Here is a 6,940-nt window from a genome sequence, read left to right on the forward strand (position 1 = left end):
CAAATCTTGAGGGCTACAAGAACAGTTGATTACTATTTACGTATCATATAGACTAATTAAAGTAAACGTATCTTTAAATAGGCTTATATTATTAGTATCAACAAAACATTTACTGGCATGAGTCAGAGGCCATTTAATGAAACGAACACTTCTCTGTCCTTAACTCGGAGCGTCGGAAGACGCTCTCTCTCTCTCTCTCTCTCTCTCTCTCTCTCTCGCTCTCTCTCTCTCTCTCTCTCTCTCTCTCTGATCAAATTACTGGATAATGTCTCTCTTTGGATACTTGGAATTTGCGTTGTAATCTAACCAGAAACTTCGTTTTGTTATTATTACTGGAAATAAGCAATGATTTTTTCATTATTTGCGCTTTTGGACTGTTATATGTAAACTTTGCGCACCGCAAGCTAGTATGTATTCATTCGCTCGGAATCTAGTTCCGCATATGAGGCGTCACTAAAAAACATAGAAAAATATGACATGAAAAGTGTCGAAAATCATCATAACCTCAAAATTTTTGTTGTAATCTAACCAGAAACTTATTTTGATTAATATACTGTGCTAAACTATAAAGGATTTTTATCATAGTATGCGTTTTTTAAAAGCATCGTTAACTCGAGCGTCGGAAGCGTCAGCGTCGTAATCTCTCGGAACAAGAACAGGACGTCCGTAACCCAGGACGGATTTTTCCATTGAATATTTAAGAAAAAGCGTCGTAACCTCGGAACGCCGTAAGCCGGAACCGTCGTAACCCGAGGACCGCCTGTATTAGTAAATAATTCAACTAACCCAGTTAGCTAACATTCTCACCTCATGGGACTGGCAAGAACTCTGTTCCTAATGACAATGAATCTTATTTAACTAACTGCCACTGTTTAAACGCTTAATGACTGGATTAAATGAAAATGTTGAAGAAACAGACAAATTACTTTATTGTCTACATATGCAAGAACTCAAAATACTGCATACATAGTATTCACATTTACACTAGCTTCATACTACTTGTGATGTGTTTTAATAATACTGTAGTACTGTATTTAAGTTTTATCTAATAACTTGCAGTCCTTTAAATTTTGATAACTGGAAAAACTGATGATGAAGATAGATAAAATTTCCTACTGTGATTTATTTCCAAAAACTTTGGCTGTTGGTTGAAGATTACACATTAACATCAGATAAGCGTTAGTGTTGATCTGAATTCTCTACATAATGTGAATGGGTCATGTGGGCTAGTCATCAAGTATCCCAGGGTCACACAAGGGTGGCCACTTCAGAGATGTGATAAAGCTACTTGAGTGTGGCATTCTTTTTAGTTATAAGAATGCTGCAAGTCAACCACAGGTTTTGATTTCCTTTGTTGTTACAGGTTCATTATTCTATAAAGTTTATCTTTTACTGAGGAAGATGGATTTAAACAGATTTTTAAGACAGCAATTTCAAAGGGGGTTTTACAGTGCTTCTGGTCACTGAAAATTACAAATATATGCTGTGAAAACAGACATTATTGGGAAATAAAAACAGACTTGTTTCACGAGCGAATACTGCAGTAATTCTTAAACCAGTTGAAGACTTTAATCCATCCATATAAATGGTATAATGGGGACCTCTATATTTTACATGTTCTAATATTTATTGCTTTTAATGTTCTGGGATATATCTACAATTTTTACAAACAGTAACCACACTGCAAGCAGGAATGTATATAAAGTAAAAGGATAAAAAGTGTAGGCAGCTAGAGGCCAAAAGGATGCCGTGACACTTCTTAATAATGCCTACAGTGCACTTCATGTAGTGCATTAATAACACTTTGTAGTATAATAAGCCCATAAAAAAAGAAAAGATTATATTCATACTGATGAACCCAAATTTCATTATTAAATAAAAAATGCACTGTAATAAAAAAGTAAGACATCTGTATAGTAGTATATAAAGAGAGTTACTCTAAGCCTAGTGACACAATCACCTATGTAGCATTATGTATCTTACTACAAAAGGGATGTGGAAAAAAGTTTAAACGATAAAGCTTGTCAGTATGTTTATCTAGATTTAGATTAACCTAAGAATACCCTAAAAATGTTATTTTATGATTAATGCTTTATTTTATACTTATCAAGCAATTACATAGCTGTAAACTTCCTACCACTGGAGAACTCGTCCACCAGTACATTTCGTCGACCAGTACATTTAGTTTCCCTTGCACAAATAGAGGAACGAGAGAAACTTTATTCTTTTCCACCTAAGAAGAAGATCTTTTGCCGTATTGTACAGGGTGAAGAAGTGGTGTCTCCTTGTTTCTGGACGTAAGACATGGCTGTGGAGTTGTCCGTGTGAATGGCTATCACTTGGCCTGATACCAGGTAAACGGCTAAAAGCTCCCTTACATTGATGTGGAGGGATTTTTGCTCTCCCATTCACGTTCCTGAAACCTTCTGACTCCCTAACAGGGGTCCTTAACCTACATCTGAGGTATCAGAATATAACTCTAGGTTGGGGTGTATGGGGTGAAGGGATAGTCCTTCCTGTAGTCTTTCTCTTGAAAGCCACCAGCTGAGATCCTCTCTGATCTTCTACATAATCAGGAACAATATCTTGTGCGGTTGAGTCTTCCTGCACCAATTCACTTTCAGAAAGAATTGTAGGGGCCTCATGTGGAGCCTGCCCAATTTCATGAATTGCTCCACCGAGGCCAGAATATCCAAAAGGCTCAACAACTTGAATCGCTGAGCACGACGATCAGGCAAGGAATTCCTGAACTGTCAGGAGGCATGACTCAACCCTTTTGGGGGAGAGAAAAGCCCAAAAAGCCACAAGTTAAGTCATTCTCGAACAGAGAATGCTCGAGAAGGAGTCATTTGTGACTTCTGATAATTGATCAGAATGCCTAACTCCTGAGAAAGGCAAAGGGTCCTCTTTAAGTCCTCCATGCACTGACTCTGCGAAGAGGAGCGGAGAAGCTAGTCGTCCAGGTAGAGGTACGCGTTGATCTCGAGAAGGTGGAGCCATTTCTCCAGAGGTACTAAAATTCAAGTGAATACCTGAGGGACTGGTGAGAGACTGAAACATAGCACCTGAAACTGGATGATCTTGTTTGGAAAAACGAATTGTTGATACAGGCAGCCTCCAGTTATTGGCAGGATCGGTTATCGGTGTTTTGGTTTTATGGCACTTGTCAAATATATTCATAACTGGGGTTTACAGTGCCAATGTACGGTTATCAGTAGCTTAAGCACTGCGAGACCCTCATAAAATAGAAACATAACGAATATGCATCTTTTCCAAGGAACTTTTAAATAAAAGTTGTGCTTTACATACTTCTCTGTATGCAATAATACTATATGTATTCTCATTACCACTATTTTTTGTTTCGGAAAAATCAGTCGAAGGTGGAGACAAGTTTATTTTGCTGTATTTAACTCCATCTAGGTCAATTTTCTTGCTTCTAGTTAGCATAAATAAATCTCTGAAAACTCTAGGGGTGTAAGGGGGTGAAGGGATAGTCCTTCCTGTAGTCTTTCTCTTGACAAGTTATTTTTCATTACATTGTTTCAAGTCAAAATATGACTTGAATATGTCTTGTTATAAACTAGATTTAGTTATTTATTTTGTTAGATGGTGATGGGAGCATCTTTTTTTTGTGTGAAAAAATTAACAGATTCCATTTGCTATTTTCACCCTATTTCATCATAATACAAATGAGATTTAAGTAATTATCTTTCAACGAGCTTTACGTATTTATCTTTTAACCAGGTGAAAACAACAGTAAAACCAGGTGAAAACAACAGTAAAATGTGTTCTTTTCATGCCTAGTATTTTTTATTAAAATACTTTTCTCCCCATCATTCATGATCGAGTTTCATCCATGCTGATGCATAATAATTTACATGTACGTATAGTCATTAACAGTGTGAACATTGTTTTCTCAGCTTCAGCAACAACTGCAGCTTAAATTTAGCGATACATAAGTTTCCTTGTTGATATTTTCTCCATAGTGAATAAAGACATAATGTAAAAATACATCAGTCCTAATCTGCTTCATTAACGTCATTTGTAACATAACTACAATAATTTTTTACTATCATACGATGGCTGCAAGCATGCAAAACAGTTGTTGTTATCCGATACAATTGCTCATAGCAAAACAACTGTTTTCATTCAGTTGTTTAACCCTGGGTAGGTAAACAGTCCCAATATAGGGGGCACATGCCTGGGCAAAACAAAATTTTATTTTTTATGTAATAACTTGAGGAATATTGGTGTTATGAGGGCTCTTAATGTATGCAGTGTTAGTTCTCAGCATGCCTCAACCCAGAGTAGATGTGCAGTATTCGGTTGCTGACGTTCACCATTTTGGAGCAACTTGAAGTGTCACTGGTCCCCAGGTGGGTACCATATTACCATAATTGTTCATGATACGGATTTTGTATAAACTTGCATTTGCATTTGTTTCAATCTATGTTTATTTGTGGAACATAGTGAAACTGCCTTGTAACAGCCGGATAATGTAGTGTGCCAGTGATGTAGGAGGTGTGATCCGCTGCTGCTACATTTTGCCATAGATGTCTGAAAACTGAAATGTACTTATTCTTTTTCAGATTACTAGGATGTCAATTAAGGGCCTGAAAAGTGATGATATTCTTTACATTTTGGATTGGGATAGTGAGGCTAGTGATCAGGAGACCTCAGACAACCCCATACTATTATATTAAAATAGTGGTGGCAGACAATTATTAGAAAATATTTTTTTTCCATAAAATTAATTTTCCAATTTTTTACCAATTACAGATTCTTTGTTTGTGGCCACAGAAGGCTGAAATCTCAAACAAGAAATTACCACACCATCCTAATTGAGGAATCTGAAGCTAACATTCCCTTAAGACCCTCCAAATATTTTGAAGCGTATTTTTGTACATATAGTTTTCACTAAGTATTAGTTATATCTGAACATGATCAAATCTAGAATTCTATACTATCTTGAAAAAAAAAAATTATAATAGGTCAAAGTGGTGGCTCCCAAAGTGGGACCACATAACACATGAGGTACCTCAATTGGAAGGTTACCTACACAGGCTTAAGCAACCATTATAACATTACTAACGATACTCTCATCAGTCTCTTTTACTTTTTTAACTTAACTAGAAGATAGGATAAATAAAGAGATGGAGGAAAAGAGGTTAGGAAGTGCCACTAAGAGGATGAAGACGAGGATGAAGACGATATCAATGGCAATGAAAATTTGACATCATTAAGCATTCTGAAAAAGGCGACTTTTTTTTCTCTCTTTCTCTCTCAAGGCCAAGGTTTACTTGTAAGTTCATCAAATCTGGCATTAAAAATTTGTAGATCTACCATGCAGACCATGGTAAAGTAGTAGGTAAATGAAATTCCACCTATTTATTAAAGTTATTCCGTATTAGGGTAAAATATCTGGCCGTGACACTGTCTAAGGCGTCATTAACCTGTCTATGACACCGTAAGGTGGACTGCGGCGCCCGTAGATTTTTAAATTTTGATGATTTGGGGACTATGGATAGCCTGTTGTAAAAGCCCTCCGACGATTGGTCCACCACCTCCTCTACTGCCCCTTTCCTTTATCATAGATTCCACTTCTTGAGCATGAGCCAAACACCTCTCTGACCATGCAGAGTAAGCCATCAAGGCAATGGGTGCCTTGGAAAGGGGGGGATCTTTCCTTGAGAGGTATGGAGTAGCCTCTTCGAAGAACCTGAACCATCCAAGGTTCTGCCCCCCTGTGATGCCAATCCTCCCAAAAGAGGTGCAACCTGGCAACGATTGGAGTGTGAAGGACTGGAGACTCATTTAGAGGAAGTCTTGATGGAAAACTACTTGATGAGCTTTGAAGAAGGCCAAAAGTTGGAGCGATGTCTCCCTTGTGGTAGTGACTTCCCTCTTCAAAATGGCTGTTGCAGAGGTGAGAGACCCTTGGCAGGAGCTGTAGGAGTTGTCCTGGGATGCTTAGTGGACTGTGCCAGTAAGTCGTCAGTAGATTCCTTTTGCAGAGCGGAAAGGACCCCCTTCACAGTGTCGTGGAAAAAAACGAGAAAGAGGGCTGACTTCAGAGTAACTGTCACCCCTTTAGTGGTAAAGGAACACCATAGTTCTCGCTTTTTGAGGATCCCATGGCTAAAAGTGAGGCTAACTCATCAGAACCGCCTCTGACTGCCTTGTTGGCACACAAAAGGATGCCTAACAAATCTGAGGAAAGGTCCTCTGCAAGAACTGGGCATTCCTCTATTTTCCTGGCTAGTGCACCACCTGTCACTATTCAGTCCAGGAAGCTGAGTAGTGTTCCCAACACCTTGAAAATATTCTTTACAACATGATCTGGCTCCGGCAAAGATAAGAAAATCTTGCCTGAAGGAAAGGCAGCATGACAAGTTGCGTCAACCAGGCCGGAGAAGTCACCCTATGAAGAGCCAGACACATCTAATGTGTGAATCATAATTACCTTTAACTAATCAAGTCCTATACCCTTCAGCACAGAACTGAACTCCAGAACTAGAATCTGACTTAACGAGAGAAAAATCAGGTTAACTGAGCTAACTGATACATAAAGAATGCCACACAAAACTGAATACTTCACTGAACACCTGGAAAGTGTAAAACCATCCAAAAAAGTGAATAAGAAAAGTCTGCACAAAAACCACCAATGTTGGTTGGAAGTCGGCAGAAAATGAATTGGAGATCTCTGTTGTCTGGCGGTTCTGAAAGTGGGCGGATCCCTGTCATCTACACAAGTGATGACAGTGCCACCACAAAATTTGAATTTTGGTATGGTATGGTAGGAAGCTTACAGCTATGTAGTTGCTTGGTAAGCCACTGAAATAAACCACTGCTGAAACTTGGGCTGGTTCTTATATGCTACCTAAGTGATATATATCTGATGAGGGAGAGGAACAAGGGCAACAGTGCAAGTGTTGACAAT

The sequence above is a fragment of the Macrobrachium nipponense genome, chromosome 6 (genome assembly GCF_015104395.2).
Source record: "Macrobrachium nipponense isolate FS-2020 chromosome 6, ASM1510439v2, whole genome shotgun sequence".
Classification (NCBI taxonomy): Eukaryota; Metazoa; Arthropoda; class Malacostraca; order Decapoda; family Palaemonidae; genus Macrobrachium; species Macrobrachium nipponense.